General features: G+C 43.7%; 1 protein-coding gene across 1 annotated transcript in view; it reads right to left on the bottom strand.

The window, feature by feature from the left end:
- The window catches only part of ARID3A (AT-rich interaction domain 3A), a 354,333-nt gene that overhangs the window by 5,315 nt on the left and 328,149 nt on the right, over nucleotides 1–20,869 (bottom strand). The window lies entirely within an intron of this gene.

The following is a 20,869-nucleotide window of genomic DNA, read 5'->3' as shown; positions in this document are numbered from 1 at the left end:
AATCAAGACTTTAGCCTGGTATCTTACACTCCCTGGAACTAAACTCAAGGAAGGATTGTAAATAAAAATATCCTGATGGCCAATTTGATGTTATATAAATAAGATCAGTGTAATGTTGAAAATGTTTGCATTAAAATGTGCAGATCTGAGTTTGAATGCAAGTTCTCTCTCCCCACTTACCTCTCCCAAATTGAAGAAGAATTATCTTGGATGCTTCTGAAAGTATCCAATGGAAATATTCCAAAATATTTCCATTGGATTGCTGACTTCTACTGTTGTTTTCTAAGAGTGTGTCCACCTCCATCCCCACCCAAGTTCTGTTGTGCTGCCTCTTGTGGTGGTGGTGGGGTTGTTCCTAGGAGGGATGAGTAAAAAACATCAGGTGGGAATGCCAGAAGTATATGTTCGCAGGAGGGTCACCCAAGTTATGAAGGTCATCCCAGCTGCCCAACTAAACCAAGCAGGGACCTACATTGGGTAGCAGCGATATAAGAAGATGCTGGAGACAGATGATCTCTTTAGTGACAATGGCAAAGACATCCATTCATACTGTTCAGGAGAAGGCAATGTCTGTCTGTACCAACAAAGATCAGAATAGTGCAAGCAATGGTATTCCTTGTGACACTCTATGGAAATGAAAGTTGGATTTTGAAGAAGCAGGATAGGAAGAGTATTGACACTTTTGAACTTTTGGTTTGGAGAAGACTCCTGAGAATACCATGGACAGCCAAGAAAACAAACAAATGGATCATCAAACAAATCAACCCAGAGATCTCATCCAAGGCACAAATGATCAGACTCAAATTATCATATTTTGGACACATTATGCTAAGACCTGCATCTCTTGAGGAGTCCATAATGTGGGAAAGGTGGAAGGAAAGAGAAGAAGAGGACGACCAGCAGCAAGGTGGATGCACTCAGTTACAGTGGTGATGGGTGCACCATTGGAAGAGTTGAAGGACCAGGTTAGGGACAGATTGTCATGGAGATATATGTGATATACATATATATGATCTATGTGGCCACTAAGAGTCGATACTGACTTGATGGCACATAATCAACCCAGAATGCCTCTTAAGATATGTGTAGGACCAAGAGGCGCCAATGGAAATACAGATTACACTAAGGCACAAGGCTGTGTTTTGCAACAGGCATGCCTCCAATTTTTAAAATATTTTTCATTTAAAAATGTTTTATTAAAAAAATCAAACGGGGTGGCAATGATGGGTATGACTCAGTATGCCCATGTGACACTCCTGCTTTGAGAGCTGTACTGGTTACCAGTATGCTTCCAAGTGCAATTCAAGGTGCTGGTTATGACCTATAAAGCCCTACATGGCATAGGGCCTGGATGTCTGAGAGGATGCCTATCTTCTGTGATATTGTCCTGGCCGGTAAAAGCCAACAGGGTAGGTGCAGTCCAGGTCCCTTCAATTGAACAGTGTCATCTATCGGGTCCCAGGAAGTGTGCCTTCTCTGTTGTGGTGCCTGCCCTCTGGAATGAGATCCTCCTTAAATCTGTGTGACTCCCGTGGTTGGTGTCTGGTAAAACCTTCAGCAAAGGATCGTTACCTTGTCGTGGTGCTGAAGCTTGAGCACCTCAATGATGCCATGAGCTAAACTGTGAAGGGCCACCCAAGACGGGAAGGTCATGACAGAGAGGTCAGACTAAATGCGATCCCTGGGGAAGGTAATGGCAACCCACCCCAGTATTCTTGCCATGAAAACTAAATGGATCAGTACAACCAGAGATATGTTGGTATACCATCGGAAGATGAGACCCCCAGGTCGGAAGATGGTAAAAATGCTACTGGAGAGGAACAGAGGATGAGCTCAACTAGCCCCAGAGGTGATGACGCAGCTAGCTCAAAGCCAAAAGGACGGCTAGCGGCCGGCGGTGCTGGTGGTGAACGGCGAATCCGATGTTCTAAGGATCAACACACCACTGGAACCTGGAATGTAAGATCTATGAGCCAGGGCAAATTGGATGTGGTTATTGGTGAGATGTTGTCATGAGCACCGTTGAGCTGAAGGCATCAGCACAATGGCACACATGACAATACCTAGGAAGCAGAGGAAGGGATTTAAAGATAAGCAAAGCACGCACAACAACAGACACAGACCCCGAGGAGAAGGGAACAACCCCGGCCGGATGAACCAGCCATTAGAACACAAAGGGGGAAGGAAGAACGACAAAGACAGGGCGGATCACGAGGCACACCTGAAGCTGTCAGCAGAACGCAACGGATATCGCCCAGCTGACAGCAATCACTGGCCGGAGAAAGAAAACGATCATGAGCGAAGCCTGGGGCACCAGCAGGGGCCCCGCGACCCCTCACCTACCGGCAAGGAAGCATGCAGGACTTGGGGGGATGACACAACCCAAGGTGGGGGGGGGCGCTGACCGGCGCGGGCTATTTAAACCCCGCACCGGCGCGCTCCCTTCACTCTCAGCTTTTTCTAGCTATGCACTATGCTGAAATAAACCTGAACCTGCTCTTCCTTGAATCAGTGTCTGTGTTTTACTCAGTAGTAGGCAGCGCATGACAGATGTCAAGATTAAAGATAGACATTTTGGGCGTCAGTGAACTGAAATGGACTGGAATGGGCCACTTCACATCAAATGACCACCAGATATACTACTGTGGACAAGAGGACCACAGAAGAAATGGAGTAGCCTTCATAATTAATAGTCAAGTGGCTAAAGCAATCCAAAAAATGACAGAATGATCTCAATTCGAATTCAGGGCAAGCCATCTAACATCACAGTGATCCAAATATACGCCCCAACCACAAATGCTGAAGAAGCGGAAGTAGAGCAGTTCTGTGAGGATCTGCAGCACCTCCTGGACAACACGCCTAAAAGAGATGTTATTTTCATCACAGGAGACTGGAATGCTAAGGTGGGCAGTCAAATGACACCTGGAATTACAGGTAAGTATGGCCTGGGTGAACAAAACGAAGCAGGACATAGGCTGATAGAATTTTGCCAAGACAATTCACTCTGCATAACAAACACTCTCTTCCAACAACCTAAGAGACGGCTTTATACATGGACTTCACCAGATGGACAACACCGAAATCAGATTGACTACATCCTTTGCAGCCAAAGGTGGCGGACATCTGTACAGTCGGTAAAAACAAGACCTGGAGCTGACTGTAGTTCAGATCACGAACTTCTTCTTGCACAATTTAGGATCAGACTAAAGAGATTAGGGAAGACCCACAGATCAGCTAGATATGAGCTCACTAATATTCCTAAGGAATATGCAGTGGAGGTGAAGAATCGATTTAAGGGACTGGACTTAGTAGATAGGGTCCCGGAAGAACTCTGGACAGAAGTTCGCAGCATTGTTCAGGAGGCGGCAACAAAATACATCCCAAAGAAAGAGAAAACCAAGAAGGCAAAATGGCTGTCTGCTGAGACACTAGAAGTAGCCCAAGAAAGAAGGAAAGCAAAAGGCAACAGTGATAGGGGGAGATATGCCCAATTAAATGCAAAATTCCAGAGGTTAGCCAGAAGACATAAGGAATTATTTTTAAACAAGCAATGCGCGGAAGTGGAAGAAGACAATAGAATAGGAAGGACAAGAGACCTCTTCCAGAAAATTAGAAACATCGGAGGTAAATTCCATGATCAAAAACAAAGATGGCAAGGACCTAACAGAAGAAGAAGCGATCAAGAAAAGGTAGCAAGAATATACAGAAGACCTGTATAGGAAGGATAACAATATTGGGGATAGCTTTGACGGTGGCGCTGCGGGTTAAACCGCTGAGCTGTCGATCGGAAGGTCGGCGGTTCGAAACCGCGCGGCGGGGTGAGCTCCCGTTGCTCGTCCCAGCTCCTGCACACCAAGCAGTTCGAAAACATGCAAATGTGAGTAGATTAATTGGTACCGCTTCGGCGGGAAGGTAACGGCGTTCCATGAGTCATGCTGGCCACATGACCCGGAAGTGTCCTATGGACAACGCCGGCTCCAAGGCTTTGAAACGGAGATGAGCACCGCCCCCTAGAGTCGGACACGACTGGACTTTACGTCAAGGGAAACCTTTACCTTTACCTTTACTTTGACGGTGTGGTCAGTGAGCTAGAGCCAGACATCCTGAAGAGTGAGGTTGAGTGGGCCTTAAGAAGCATTGCTAATAAGAAGGCAGCAGGAGATGATGGCATCCCAGCTGAAGTGTTCAAAATCTTACAAGATGATGCTGTCAAGGTAATGCATGCTATATGCCAGCAAATTTGGAAAACACAAGAATGGCCATCAGATTGGAAAAAATCAACTTATATCCCCATACCAAAAAAGGGAAACACTAAAGAATGTTCAAACTATCGAACAGTGGCACTCATTTCACATGCCAGTAAGGTAATGCTCAAGATCCTGCAAGGGAGACTTCAGCAATTCATGGAGCGAGAATTGCCAGATGCACAAGCTGGGTTTAGAAAAGACAGAGGAACTAGGGGCCAAATTGCAAATATCTGCTGGATAATGGAAAAAGCCAGGGAGTTTCAGAAAAACATCTATTTCTGTTTTATTGACTATTCTAAAGCCTTTGACTGTGTGGACCATAACAAATTGTGGCAGTTCTTAGTGGTATGGGGATACCAAGTCATCTTGTATGCCTCCTGAAGAATCTGTATAACGACCAAGTAGCAACAGTAAGAACAGACCATGGAACAACGGACTGGTTTAAGATTGGGAAAGGAGTACGGCAGGGCTGTATACTCTCACCCTACCTATTCAACTTGTATGCAGAACACATAATGCGACAAGCTGGGCTTGAGGAATCCAAGGCTGGAGTTAAAATCTCTGGAAGAAACATTAACAATCTCAGATATGCAGATGATACCACTTTGATGGCTGAAAGCGAAGAGGAACTGAGGAGCCTTATGATGAAGGTGAAAGAAGAAAGTGCAAAAGCTGGCTTGCAGCTAAACCTCAAAAAAACCAAGATTATGGCACCCAGCTTGATTGATAACTGGCAAATAGAGGGAGAAAATGTAGAAGCAGTGAAAGACTTTGTATTCCTAGGTGCAAAGATTACTGCAGATGCTGACTGCAGTCAGGAAATCAGAAGACGCTTAATCCTTGGGAGAAGAGCAATGACAAATCTCGATAAAGTAGTTAAGAGCAGAGACATCACACTGACGACAAAGGCCCGCACAGTTAAAGCAATGGTGTTCCCCGTAGTAACATATGGCTGCGAGAGCTGGACCATAAGGAAGGCTGAGCGAAGGAAGATCGATGCTTTTGAACTGTGGTGTTGGAAGAAAATTCTGAGAGTGCCTTGGACTGTGAGAAGATCAAACCAGTCCATCCTCCAGGAAATAAAGCCAGACTGCTCACTTGAGGGAATGATATGAAAGGCAAAACTGAAATACTTTGGCCACATAATGAGAAGACAGGACACCCTGGAGAAGATGCTGATGCTAGGGAGAGTGGAAGGCAAAAGGAAGAGGGGCCGACCAAGGGCAAGGTGGACGGATGATATTCTAGAGGTGACGGACTCGTCCCTGGGGGAGCTGGGGGTGTTGACGACCGACAGGAAGCTCTGGCGTGGGCTGGTCCATGAAGTCACGAAGAGTCGGAAGCGACTAAACGAATAAACAACAACAACAAAACCTTGCAGTTTTTCTCCCAGGCCTTGGAGTGGGACAGTGTTTCTCAACCTTGTCAACTTTAAGATGTGTGGACTTCAACTCCCAGAATTCCCCAACCAGCCATGCTTGCTGGAGAATTCTGGGAGCTGAAGTCCACACATCTTAAAGTTGACAAGGTTGAGAAACACTGGGGTAGGGTGGGTGGGACCACTGACAGATATGTTTGGGGGTGTGGGTGTTGTTAACTGGACTCTTGTTCTTTATTCCTTTTCTTTTTATAACTTTATTCTACTGACTATTCTATTTTGTTTGGTTTTATTGTACACTGCCCAGAGTCAGTTTGGGGTTGAGTGGTGTCTAAATGGAACAAATGGAACTGAATTTAATTAAGACCTTGCTTTTTTCCCAGGCACTGGGGTGCGTGGGTGGGGGTCAGGAGGTAGTTGATGAATTGTGTGACTGTGCTGTGACAGGTTTACCTTAGTTGTCATTCTTTGTGTTTTGCTTTCTGACTATGTGTTTACTATTTTTTTATGTGTGCTATATGGCTGTTTCTAGCACCCAGAGTCACTTGGTGAGATAGACAGCCATATAAATGTTCCATAAATAAATTTGTGATGCCATGTCTGCCAACTTGCACTTTTTGGCTCCCTTGGCAGATGCCACTGAATCTTCTGCATGCAAAGTAAGGACTCTGCTGGTTATTTCCCCTAGTAGCAACTTCTGGCTTCTTCTGCAGCCATCCAACCATCGTTGTGCCTAAGTAACAGCAATGCAGACGGGCTTTAAATCACTTTGGTGATGGTTAGGTGACGCTATGAAAACCCCAGCAGTCCCTTCAGGTCCAAGTCCCTTCCTAGGAGAAAGCAGAAAGGGAAGAATGCAGAAGAAATGTTTCTAAACTCAGTGGAGACAGAAGCTTTTATTCTTCATGCTCAGAAATATCTTAGCCAGAGATGGACTTCACATCTGTTAAAATCAAAATACCAGCCTCGTGCCCACATTTCTGATTTTGCAATTTTCTGTGGGTGCATCGAGGGTCACTGAGGCAAGATGGAACGGTTGGTTTTTGGCACTGATGTGTTCTTCGTTCCTCCTCCTCTCTGGAAGCTGCGATTGGATGCAAAATTGATGATGCTGTTGCCCATCTATCTCCTATTTATATTACGAATCTGACCCCTGGCAGATCTGACCAACCGTGGAATGAAGACATTGTTTTTTGTTCATTGAAAGAATGGGGAATGGGAAGGCCAACCTGAAATTCTGAAATAAATCATGACATTGTATTTTAACGCATTCTTGTTGCTGCCTTGAATGACATGTATTAAGCCATCTGATCCTTTCAAGTACTGAATTGAACTTTGGATGAAGTCCAGCATTATGTGCAGGGGGTCAAAAAAGTCAAAAGGACAATCGTGAGAATGCAATCGAAACCCTGCTTTTTATGTGCATTGACACACATGTACAAAAGGATGGGGCTTCAGTTGCATAGCGGAGACCCCTTGACTTTTTTTAAACTCCCCCCATCCCAGCCACAGAATGCCTATGGGGACCTCTCCGTGTGTGGGATCCAGGTGGTGGCAATGCTACAAAGTGGACCAGTTTGCATCATACATTAGAGCAGCCTCGGATTTTTGTTTTTTAGGGTTGTTTCCCAGCTGTAGTAATCATATTTTGCAGATGGTAGATTACTAGAATTTTCAGAGTTGGCCTTGCCTCAAAATGATGTAAAACCGCTGACTTTCATGAGCTGCAACTCCAAAACTTAGTAGTATAGTTGTTGGAGGTTGATTGCCTATCTGTAGAGAGTAAGGAAATGACCTTGATGGAGATATGCAGAAACCCTTCCCTAGGCAAAAGGGGCTGAAGCATTTTGAAGTCCAGAGCTATGAGATAATATTCGGAAGTAACTCAGGCAAACTCCTCCCTGATTCACTGGAGTATAAGAAGGAGGAGAAGGTACAGCACAATCAGGCTTGCAAGATTCGGTTATTATAACCCAAATCAATAAAAGTAGTTTTAGTCTTCCTGTGGAGTTGATTTCCTGGTCTGGTCTGGTCTGGTCTGGTCTGACTAGTGGCTGACATTACCTACTTAGACTGAGTAGTTCTTAGGACCTTGTTTGTTTTGAAGTCCTCGCTACTGAGAATTAATAGTACTGTCACAGAAACAGGCAGCACTGTGGGAGAGAACACATACAGGCCTGCTTTAAATCAGAGGAAGATGTCACTGCTTTCCTGCCCCTGGATACCAAACAAAGATGTATTTTGACCTCCCTCCTTCATTGAAGCCCAATTCTTTAAGAAAACATCTGGAGAACCTGAAGGTTTACAAATGGCTGGCATGCTATCATCAAAGTGTTTTGAAAGCAATGTAATTTTTAGTATTTATTATACAAATATTGGGATGATTGATGAGGCCGGGGAATCTTGAAAACAAATCAAGATAGGTCCTCTCTTCCTAAAACCAGCCTTGTGGTTGCAAATGATACATCCCCAGAGGGGTTACAAGAGGCAGCCTGATTTATACACAGCTTGAGAAGAACATCTAAAAACCAACTGTGAGTGGAATTTGCACAGCTTTTTCTGTCTTGGCTGAACTTGGAAGAAGTCAGAATCAGTTTTGGAACCTGAAGGGTGTTTGAGGCATGCCCAGTTGTTATTGTTATAGTTGGGGGAGAAATTCATTCAATTTTCCTTTTAACACACCCTGTTTTGCAGTTCCTGAAGACACCGAAATGCATCTGTATTTCAAAATCAACATTTTTCTACATTTAACTGTTTCTCCAGTCCAGTGAATATGCATCAAAGATAATGGCCACATGTTAAGGAAAATTCAGAGATAATGTTATAAAAATTATAATAGGATAAACATGAAGGAAAAAATATGAATTTTGATAAGGTTATTTAAACACCTGCAAACTCTCACTCAAATAGAACAAAATTAATGTTGGACTACGAGAGAATGAATTTCCATCCTTAATTACTACAATATAAATTGAATAGATAGATAGATAGATAGATAGATAGATAGATAGATAGATAGATAGATAGATAAAATACAAGCTGAAATAAAAAAGGGAGATTTTGTTTTGTCCATCCTGCCTTATCTGATTAATGAGGGGGGGTGAGGGGGAATCTTGCCATTTAAACTCTCTCTATACCTTTCCTAGATAGGACTCCTTTATGGCAGATTAAAGGCTCACTTCCAGCAAGCACTTCCAGCAAGACAGGCTAAATTTCAGGAGTTGGCCCCCAATTTTAACGTAAAGCTCTAGATGGGCCTGAAAACAAACTTCAGTTCCCCAAAGTTGACTTTTCCCGGTCTTCTTACTTGGGAATCCTGGAGACTACATCATCTCTGTATCTATGAGACTTTTTGACCTCTGGGGCAAGTGGCAAAAGGTGGCTAAGGAGAAGGCTCTTCACAGGCCGATCCAGGGGCTATGGTATGGTCAGAGAAGTCAAGATGGCAGCCACAACTGTGTGATTGAAGCTCTGACTGTTTTTTATGGGCATCATGTGTGGGACACACATAAAAAACAGCAAGAGCTTCAATCACTGCTGAACTTGGTCTGTCTCCAGGATGCATATTAAAAGGGGGGGGGGCTTAGATGATGTGCCACCATCTTGATTTTTTTTGACACCCTTCCTTGTAGATGTCTATCTGTCTCTCATCTGGCCTATTGTTAGTTGAATGAGTGTGTAATTAAGAGGCACATCAGGTTGGCAGCAAAACAGATTGGTAACCCAGGCTGGAAAAGGCATGTCTCTGCTCAGATTTTTGAGACCCATTGCTAATTAAAGCAGACAGGACTACAATGAGTTGGAAAGACCAATCATCTGATGCAACCTTCCCCAGCATACAGTATTACAAAGGCATCAGAGCAGGGAAGACATACAATTTGAAGAAAAGAACAACACTGTTTTAAAGCTAAGGGATATGAGCATTGGATGGGCCTGCTATTGAGAATCTTCAAATAAAATTTCAGGAAGTGGATCTGTACCTCCTAGCCCAACTTGACACAATGGTCCTCACTGCATTCTTGTTGGCCATGTTGAAAATATGAACTGCTGCCTCTAGGCCAGTGTTTTTCCAACCCTGGCAACTTTAAGACGTGTGGACTTCAACTCCCAGAATTCCCCAGCCAGCATGGCTGGCTGGGGAATTCTGAGAGTTGAAGTCCACACGTCTTAAAGTTGCCAAGGTTGAAAAACACTGTTCTAGGCTACCCAGAAACCTTTTAAAGAAATAAGCCATTTGGTTTTTTCCTAAAGTCTTTTAAAGCCCCTTGACTGTCATTTGAATTCTTCAACTTTCTTCTAGTTTCCGCTTCTGTCAATTTAATTTTCTCTCGGGTTTTTAGTCAAGTTAAATGAGAAATCCAGGAAATGGGAGTGTATGAAAAAACTCAGTATTTCTTGACTCCGATGGCAATGTGTTTTCTCCATTTTATTTTCTTCACTGAAATCCATGGTGCAGGAAACCCAAAATATCAAAGTAACTCTTAAGAGTCTGTTCCCACTGACTCCTTCTACTGCCTTGTCCTGGTCCATCCGATCACTGCAAATGCAGAACCCTACTTCAGAAGGACTCCCCCCACATACACACACATATGTATGGCCTGGGCCAACTGCCTGCCCCCCATGGCTCTGTTCTCTTCCCCCAAGAACTTCCTGTTCTAACAAAGAGAAGCCAAATCACAAGCTGAAATATCGGCATGTCTGCACACCCACCCATTTAAACTCAAATCACGTCCCTCGGGAGAAGAAAGAATGTTCAACTTTTCACAGCCCATTTTGTCTTGAAGGGGTTCTTTGTCTTTCGTTGTGTGACCCTTTGTCCAGAGGTGAGAGATGGGAGTTTTACTGTCATGCTTTGGCCGGACAACCACAAGGAATTCATGCATAACAGAGTAAAGCCTGGGTCTATTTTAAGGGTTGGCTGGGTAAACAGTGCGTTCCCAAGGCATGGTGATATAGCTCTGTTCCAATTCTTCCAGAGTATATTTCTCACATCTAGTACCCGCCAGGTGCGTGGAAGTCCAACCCATGCCATCTTTAGTCATCAGATCATGGTCCAAAGCAGTTGCAAGTAAGGCCCAGCATTTTGTCCCATTGCATGCAGTTCCACTGACTTCAGGGTGATTTACAACCAGGGAAGTCTGTTTGGAGCTTGCCACTTAAGTGCCCTCACCAAACATTTCCGTTCAGCTATTTTGGGTTGTTTTAAAAAAGCCTACAGGTATTCAGAATTAGCAGGACTTTTTTTTTTAATATTTCTCAAACTGATCAAGATAGCAACTCAGATACACAGTGGGCTTAAGCTGATAAAAAGTTTTTCGGTTCCTAATTTGCCCCCAAAAGTGGTCCCGAGTCCTGCCACACACTCAGCAGCTGGGACTGGCAGGCCTTCCCAAAAATAGAGGAAATCTAGCTGACCATCTCTTCAGCAAAGGATCGTTACCTTGTCGTGGTGCTGGAGCTTCAGCACCTCAATGACGCCATGAGCTAAACCGTGAAGGGCCACCCAAGACGGGAAGGTCATGACAGAGAGGTCAGACTAAATGCGATCCCTGGGGAAGGTAATGGCAACCCACCCCAGTATTCTTGCCCTGAAAACTAAATGGATCAGTACAACCAGAGATATGTCGGTATACCATCAGAAGATGAGACCCCCAGGTCGGAAGATGGTCAAAATGCTACTGGGGAGGAACAGAGGATGAGTTCAACTAGCCCCAGACGTGATGACACAGCTAGCTCAAAGCCAAAAGGACGGCTAGCGGCCGACGGTGCTGGTGGTGAATGGCGAATTCGATGTTCTAAGGATCAACACACCATTGGAACCTGGAACGTAAGATCTATGAGCCAGGGCAAATTGGATGTGGTTATTGGTGAGATGTCAAGATTAAAGATAGACATTTTGGGCGTCAGTGAACTGAAATGGACTGGAATGGGCCACTTCTTCACATCAGATGACCACCAGATCTACTACTGTGGACAAGAGGACCACAGAAGAAATGGAGTAGCCTTCATAATTAATAGTCAAGTGGCTGAAGCAGTGCTTGGATACAATCCAAAAAAAAAATGGAATTATCTCAATTCGAATTCAGGGCAAGCCATCTAACATCACAGTGATCCAAATATACGCCCCAACCACAGATGCTGAAGAAGCTGAAGTAGAGCAGTTCTATGAGGATCTGCAGCACCTACTGGACAACACGCCTAAAAGAGATGTTATTTTCATCACAGGAGACTGGAATGCTAAGGTGGGCAGTCAAATGACACCTGGAATTACAGGTAAGCATGGCCTGGGAGAACAAAACGAAGCAGGACATAGGCTGATAGAATGTTGCCAAGACAACTCACTCTGCATAACAAACACTCTCTTCCAACAGCCTAAGAGACGGCTTTATACATGGACTTCCCCAGATGGACAACACCGAAATCAGATTGATTACATCCTTTGCAGCCAAAGGTGGTGGACATCTGTACAGTCGGTAAAAACAAGACCTGGAGCTGATTGTAGTTCCGATCACGAACTTCTTCTTGCACAATTTAGGATCAGACTAAAGAGATTAGGGAAGACCCACAGGTCAGCTAGATATGAGCTCACTAATATTCCTAAGGAATATGCAGTGGAGGTGAAGAATCGATTTAAGGGACTGGACTTAGTAGATAGGGTCCCGGAAGAACTATGGACAGAAGTTCGCAACATTGTTCAAGAGGCGGCAGCAAAATACATCCCAAAGAAAGAGAAAACCAAGAAGGCAAAATGGCTGTCTGCTGAGACACTAGAAGTAGCCCAAGAAAGAAGGAAAGCAAAAGGCAACAGTGATAGGGGAAGATATGCCCAATTAAATGCAAAATTCCAGAGGTTAGCCAGAAGACATAAGGAATTATTTTTAAACAAGCAATGCACGGAAGTGGAAGAAGACAATAGAATAGGAAGGACAAGAGACCTCTTCCAGAAAATTAGAAACATCGGAGGTAAATTCCATGATCAAAAACAAAGATGGCAAGGACCTAACAGAAGAAGAAGCGATCAAGAAAAGGTAGCAAGAATATACGGAAGACCTGTATAGGAAGGATAACAATATTGGGGATAGCTTTGATCGTGTGGTCAGTGAGCTAGAGCCAGACATCCTGAAGAGTGAGGTTGAATGGGCCTTAAGAAGCATTGCTAATAACAAGGCAGCAGGAGACGACGGCATCCCGGCTGAACTGTTCAAAATCTTGCAAGATGATGCTGTCAAGGTAATGCATGCTATATGCCTGCAAATTTGGAAAACACAAGAATGGCCATCAGATTGGAAAAAATCAACTTATATCCCCATACCAAAAAAGGGAAACACTAAAGAATGTTCAAACTATCGAACAGTGGCACTCATTTCACATGCCAGTAAGGTAATGCTCAAGATCCTGCAAGGGAGACTTCAGCAATTCATGGAGCGAGAATTGCCAGATGCACAAGCTGGGTTTAGAAAAGACAGAGGAACTAGGGGCCAAATTGCAAATATCTGCTGGATAATGGAAAAAGCCAGGGAGTTTCAGAAAAATATGTATTTCTGTTTTATTGACTATTGTGGATCATAACAAATTGTGGCAAGTTCTTAGTGGTATGGGGATACCAAGTCATCTTGTATGCCTCCTGAAGAATCTGTATAATGACCAAGTAGCAACAGTAAGAACAGACCACGGAACAACGGACTGGTTTAAGATTGGGAAAGGGGTACGGCAGGGCTGTATACTCTCACCCTACCTATTCAACTTGTATGCAGAACACATAATGCGACATGCTGGGCTTGAGGAATCCAAGGCTGGAGTTAAAATCGCTGGAAGAAATATTAACGATCTCAGATATGCAGATGATACCACTTTGATGGCTGAAAACGAAGAGGAACTGAGGAGTCTTATGATGAAGGTGAAAGAAGAAAGTGCAAAAGTTGGCTTGCAGCTAAACCTCAAAAAATCCAAGATTATGGCCACCAGCTTGATTGATAACTGGCAAATAGAGGGAGAAAATGTAGAAGCAGTGAAAGACTTTGTATTCCTAGGTGCAAAGATTACTGCAGATGCTGACTGCAGTCAGGAAATCAGAAGACGCTTAATCCTTGGGAGAAGAGCAATGACAAATCTCAATAAAATAGTTAAGAGCAGAGACATCACGCTGACAACAAAGGTCCGCATAGTTAAAGCAATGGTGTTCCCCGTAGTAACATATGGCTGCGAGAGCTGGACCATAAGGAAGGCTGAGAGAAGGAAGATCGATGCTTTGGAACTGTGGTGTTGGAGGAAAATTCTGAGAGTGCCTTGGACTGTGAGAAGATCAAACCAGTCCATCCTCCAGGAAATAAAGCCAGACTGCTCACTTGAGAGAATGATATGAAAGGCAAAACTGAAATACTCTGGCCACATAATGAGAAGACAGGACACCCTGGAGAAGATGCTGATGCTAGGGAGAGTGGAGGGCAAAAGGAAGAGGGGCCGACCAAGGGCAAGATGGATGGATGATATTCTAGAGGTGATGGACTCGTCCCTGGGGGAGCTGGGGGTGTTGACGACCGACAGGAAGCTCTGGCGTGGGCTGGTCCATGAAGTCACGAAGAGTCGGAAGCGACTAAACAAATAAACAACAACAAGGTGACCATCTCGCTTGTGTCCATCTTGCTCCCTTGTGAATCCTGGAGACTGCATCTTCTCTGTATCTATGAGACTTTTTGACCTCTGGGGCAAGTGGCAAAAGGTGGCTGAGGAGAGGCTCTTCACAGGCTGATCCAGGGGCTATGGTATGGTCAGAGAAGTCAAGATGGCAGCCACAACTGTGTGATCGAAGCTCTGATTGTTTGTTATGGGCATCATGTGTGGGACACACATAAAAAACAGCAAGAGCTTCAATCACTGCTGAACTTGGTCTGTCTCCAGGATGCATATTAAAAGAAGGGAGAGGGGCTTAGATGATGTGCCACCATCTTGATTTTTTTTGGCACCCTTCCTTGTAGATGTCTATCTGTCTCTCATTTGACCTACTGTTAGTTAAATGAGTGTGTATTTAAGAGGCAAAAGGGATCTTCTCCTCTTCCTCCTCCACCATCATCTTGCTCTTTTGCTTTTATGTGCAAATCCCAGAGTGGGTGTGGAGGGCAGGAGGACAGGGAGTCAGGATTTCCAATGGAAAAGCCAAGAGTGGGAGCCAGACACACAGATGCCTGGCACCTGGAAACAGAGGCACAGGAAGAATATTGCTTTTCCAGCCCCTGCCCAGGGGCATGAGAATGCTAGGGACAACTAAAAAAAGCATGAAGCAGCATATTCCCCACAGATCTCAGGATGATCTACCAGGACTAAAACTTACCAATGCTGTATCCCAGGAAATGGGAGAAATAAGGACAGACCATTCTGGAGGAACTCTCCCCTTTCATGATGCCCCACAGTTGAGGAGGAAATTCAGAGAACAGCTCCAACCTTGAGCTTACCTCCTAAGTGAGTTGCCATATTTTGATCTGAAATCTGCAAGATTGTCAGTGTGATTGAGAGCCATTGCTGCTTGTTAAGGATGCACACCTTGCTGCTCAGGGATCCGCATATCCTCAAACAGAAAAATGTGGTTTTTCCTCTTCCCATAATTAGCTGTGAATTGTGGGGCAACGGGAAATTATTTTGCATTAGCTGAGAAGAAAACAAGTGGAAGTACAGATGGCTGCAGATGACTGCTGCCAAGGGTGGTTGCATCAGAAGTGGAGCAGAGGTGCTTGCCTGGTGATTTTAACCCTTTCTGTCAAAACCTAAGCAGGCTTCTCTCTCTTTGCATTGCTTCCATCCATCTCTTCCCCCTCCCTCCCTCCCTCCCTCCCTCCCTCCCTCCCATTAATCCTTCCTCTTACCAATCTAAATCCTGGCTCTTCTTTTACAGGTAGTCCTTGCCTAACGACTGCAATTGGAATTTTGGTTGCTAAGCGAAGCAGTCATTAAACAAATCTGACCCAATTTTATGACTCTTTTTGCAGCAGCTGTTAAGTGAACCACGCAGTTCCCTGTTGATTTTGCTTGCTTTAAGCCAGCTGGGAAGGTGAAAAATGGCAATCACGTGACCACGTGATGCTGCAGCCGTCATAAGTGTGAGGTTGCAAGTCGGGTTTTTAGCACCATTGTAAGTCCAAATCATCTCTAAACAAATGGTCATTAAGTGAGGACTACCTGTATGTTGTTTCTGTTGGAAGAAGGAGATATGTATTTCAGTGTGTGAGAATGGTTTTGTACGTGAGGAAGAAACTGATATATGCAAGGGAGGGAACAATTAATGTTATAAATTGGATATTTTAGTTTTTCAGATAATTAATTTTAATGTGTAATTATTAATTCAATTGATAGAACTTTACCTTGTCCTGGTCCTGCCCTTGTTTGGAGTACTGTATGGCTTCTGGCAGAGTCTACACATGCAGATATATGCATACACATATTCAAGTGTGTCACTTGCACACATTTGTTGGTTGGCTGGGGGAGTCTCCAGAACTGGTTTCAGCTGCAGCTGACAATCCTTGATTGTTTTTATTATTTTATTTTTAGTGTGACTATTTTGAACTCTGGTCTGTGACTGTAATAAAACTCTATCTATGGAAGACGATGGGCATTGCAGGGGACTTTTCTGGGTTTATAGGTGTCTCCCCCACCACCATCATTTGCTCCTCCTTTCATTCTGTTAGAATAGGGTGTTTTTCTTGCAGCACAAAAGTGTTCTTTTTAAAAATGCATTTAGAAGACTCTTCAGAGAGAGAGAGAGAGAGAGATGGGGCAGAGAGCCCCAAGGGAGGTATCTGAAAGCATCTTTGCACACATGGGCACCAAATTATCTGCCCCTGAGCTGCACTGAAGGGCAACATTTGTGAGTCCCCAGTGTTTGTTCTCCGTCCTTCTCCCTTAAGCCTCTGTTCTCAGCTAGCAAGCACCACCTGGGCCTGCGAAACCAGCCAGCATTATAGGCATCAGGATGAGCTGTTGCTCCTTTGTGGTAACGAAGAATGCCATCAAGGAGAGCCAACGCAAGGCAGCCAGCAACTTGTACATTTGTCTTGGATTTAGGCCATAAGTCAAGGCAGGTAATGGTGGTTACTGTCTGGCAAGAACAATGGGGAAAGTGGAATGGAATGAGTGGTTGATTTTGGTCCTTTCTCCTCTTTTATGCTGTTCTGCACACAAGAGGCAGCTGAGGCCAACTAAAGAGCGTTCCAAACCCCAGGTATCGGCTGCCTTCTTCCTCCAGCTCTCTGGCCTGCTTTTCTCATTATTGCTCCTGGATAAACAGAACAGGATGGAGAAATGGAGGCATCATGGATGCCAAACCACAGGCTCTGAGCTGCGATGGCTTGTAAAACTTGATTCCTTCCACAGGGTGGAGGTGAGCAAACAGACAAGTTCTTTCGTTTGTGGGTGGGGGAGTCAGTTCTGCTAAATTTCCAGGGAGGAAAATGTGTAGCTGCAACCAGTCCATGCTTACTTTTTTCTCCAAATTTAGCCTAAAACAGGTTTGTTTGAGGGGAGCAAGTCTCTATTGGGACTTGTCTCCATGAATGGTATTAAGAGAAACAGCACGGGCAAATGTTTGACCAATTGAAGAGCCTAAAGCTCAGTCCAGGGGACCAAGGTTGGCTGGGCATGTGGCTCCAAACAAGCAGAGAATTGAGAGATTGCCATCTCCTCTCTCATCCAATCCAGACATACACCCCCCTTGATACCATTTGGTTTCCCCTTGAGGAAATGAGGAAAAAAAATTAAACACAGGTCCACTAATACTGGAGAGAACAGAACCATATATTTTGCAATAAATAACTTAGATCTAACATGGCTGTCTGGTTGGAGCAAAACAGGAACATCTTGGGTAGAAAATGCATATCATCCCGTTACTGTAAAAGGCTCCTCTCCTTGTCCCCTGGCCTTTCATTTCTCCATCTTCAAATCCAAACATGGATTCAAACTTTAGGGTTCCAAATCAGATGGTCCAAAGATGAGTTTATTAGCAACCCTCCATTATTTTGTTTTATTAATTTCTAAACATGTTCAGAACAGGGTGGGAATTTTCAATACTTAGTATAGTCTTCCACGTCCCCATCCATACTACCTATTATAGGTACGCATTAGTGTACTTGTTAATAAAACACTACAAAAAAGGCAATCTTGGTGTCATTGTGTGATGGACCATATTAAGGTTCCTTTGTTGTTGTGTTTTAGCATGTAGGGAAACGTTGCACAAAAAAGATTCTTTCCGTATAGCATATGCACTGATTTTTCTCAGCATGAGGGTATCTGGAAAGTGCACAAGGAAACTCAAAGATCAGAAAAGTGTTGGAAACTGTCCAACAATGCATGAGTTCTGAAGTTAATTTAGAAATGATCGAAGGACAGGACATTTGAGTTTAATAAGAGGGAAATCTAAGTTTCTTTCTTTCAGTTATAACTGTTTTGTAATAGTATGTTTACCACTAGAGAGAGATTCACAGCTGGACCTTCTTCCATTATTAGTTAAGAGAACAGCCTCTTCACCACTTTCCCCAAGAGCCATGAATAAAAGACTAGGGAAGTAGCCACTGTAGGAACTTGAGAGATAAATTTAATAAAGTCCAGTTGCTGAGATTTCAGTAATCTGATCCTATCCTCTTTCAATAAATCTTGGCAAAGAAGCTCCATAAGAATCTTGTTTTCTGTGGAGATAGGGTGGCCAAGAATGATGGGGCAGCCAAGAAACATCAAGGTGAGAGCTGACATTTAACCCAGAAGAGGACAGATGGCTTATACAGGGCAAAAGTAGTAAAAGTGAATTTCCCTTTGAATTGAATTTGACTTCTAATAACTTCATGGTCATTATCATATTGTTCTCTTGGCAACTTAGTTTGCTATTGTCTTCTGCAACCTTTCTTCATTTTTCTAGTCTAACATCCAACTCTGGAATTCCCTGGTTAATTCCCATCCAAGTATTAAACAGCTGTTTAGTTTCCAAGACCTCCAGCAGAAATGTCTCATATGTATTAATAGTTTTGCTCTCCCCCACTATTTTTTAAACTGGATTCACCACTTCCTTTAATTGACAAAGGTCCTGCATTATTATTCTTTCTGTTCCTATTTCACCAGGGTGGGATGTGTGAGAAGACAGGACACCCTGGAGAAGATGCTGATGCTAGGGAGAGTGGAAGGCAAAAGGAAGAGGGGCCGACCAAGGGCAAGGTGGATGGATGATATTCTAGAGGTGACGGACTCGTCCCTGGGGGAGTTGATGACTGACAGGAAGCTCTGGCGTGGGCTGGTCCATGAAGTCACAAAGAGTCGGAAGCGACTAAACGAATAAACAACAACAATGGGTCACAGTGCCTTTTGGAAGAATGACAACAGAGGGTTTGTAGGGTTTTATAAGAAACTTAGAAGATTTGCAGCAACCAATTGCTAATGTTTTGAGTTTTAAAAATCCAGATCTTGATCCTATGGAGAAGGGCATGCCATCTGAAAGTTGTGATGCTTCCAAAGCAATCCCTGTGAATCAAATTGCTCTGCCTTCAGGGGCAAGAGGGAGGGGTCAAAAAAGTCAAGATGGCAACCACCTCCTTTTAAAGAGGCAGTGCTTCAATCACGCACTCATGGCTATTATGATGATTTTTTAACACACACCACCCCCGCAGACATCTGACTGTCTTTACTCTCAATAATTCTAAACATCAAGTTTGATCTCAGATTTTGAATGGACAGTCCTAGATAAATTTGGGAGGGATACACATCTATATGCAAATTGCAAAGGTGAGATTTCTACTGAATATTATTTGTGTGTGTGTATGTATACATATAGATAGTCCTCATTTAGCAACTGCCTCATTTAGTGACCATTTGCAGTTACGATGGTGAAGAAAAAATAACTTTACAACCAATCCCCACATTTACAACCTTTACGGGTCTGTAAAGCAAAGGAAAACTGAAGTATGATTGTAAGCACAGTTGCTGTTTCACATAGCAACTGCTTTGCTTAACAACAGAGTTGCCGGTCCCAATTGAATACACATCTGAATTTCCTTCCAAAATTTGCAGTTATTAATTATCCAAACTTCTTTCAAAAGTCAAATCAATGCACTGAGGATCTTCTGGGGTTTTTCTTATTACTAAATTTTACACAATGCATGGATAGTCCCAGTTTGCTAGTGCTTTTAATTATTTTACAGCAGGGTTTTTCAAACTTGGCAACTTTAAGATGTGTGTGACATGCTGGCTGGGGAATTCTGGGTGTTGAAGTCCACAGATCTTAAAGTTGCCAAGTTTGAAAAAACCTGCTTTATAGCAACCCTCCCTTCCCAGTATTGCTTATGCATGTATGTACATGTCTAAGCATGACGGAGTTTGACTTGGGTTTTTGTTTGTTTTGTTGTTTTGTTGTTGTACAACATGGAGCGAGCTCCTGCACTTGCCCCAGCTGTTGCCAACCTAGCAATTCGAAACCATGCAAATGTGAGTAGATAAATAGGTACCACTTCGGTGGGAAGGTAACAGTGTTTCCGTGACTGTCATGCTGGCCACATGACAGAGATCAGCACTGCCCCCTAGTGTCAGACACGACTGGACGGGAACCTTTACCTTTACATGTCTAAGCAGGTGATAGCACTGTGTCTATGTTGTGAAGCTAAGCAGAGTCAGACCTGGTTAATACTTGGATGGGAGACAACCAGAGAGTTCCAGAGTTGTAAGCTAGACTGAGAAGTCAAAATACATTCCTGAAGAAGGTACTGTAGTGGCAAACTGCTTCCATCTTTTGTCAAGAAAAGTGCATGGTTGTGTCCATGCAGCTGTCAGTAGTTGAGTTTCACTTCTTTCATTTACCTTTTTATGTGTACAGATAAACACTGCAAAAAGACAAGCGGTACATGTGCATTTCTATAGGACATTATCTTAAAAAAATCTTGATGCAGTCCCAGAGACATATAAGGTTTTCATCAAGATCCCTTGTAGATTGTTTGATACAGATAGGTACATGCACTCACTGATTCTCGGTAGGGTTTTTTGCTGTGCCACACCACAATCCACTGAGTTCACCTGCAGAGGATAATCCTAGCTTGCTGATCCTAAGCATTATCTTGCCTGCTGTTTTGTGGGAAGGGTCCTTTGGAAATAAATTATCTGTTTTTCTCCCTCTCCAAGACTGTGCCTTGTAATGTATGGACTGGGAGACAAGATACGTGTGCGGGACCATCCTCCCCAATCAGAGGGATGCAAGGGAGTGAGTTTTCCTCCCTCAGTAGAGGCA

Source organism: Candoia aspera, chromosome 1 (genome assembly GCF_035149785.1).
Source record: "Candoia aspera isolate rCanAsp1 chromosome 1, rCanAsp1.hap2, whole genome shotgun sequence".
Lineage (NCBI taxonomy): Eukaryota > Metazoa > Chordata > Lepidosauria > Squamata > Boidae > Candoia > Candoia aspera.
Note: the sequence above shows the minus strand (reverse complement) of the source record. Positions and strands in the feature narration are given on the sequence as shown.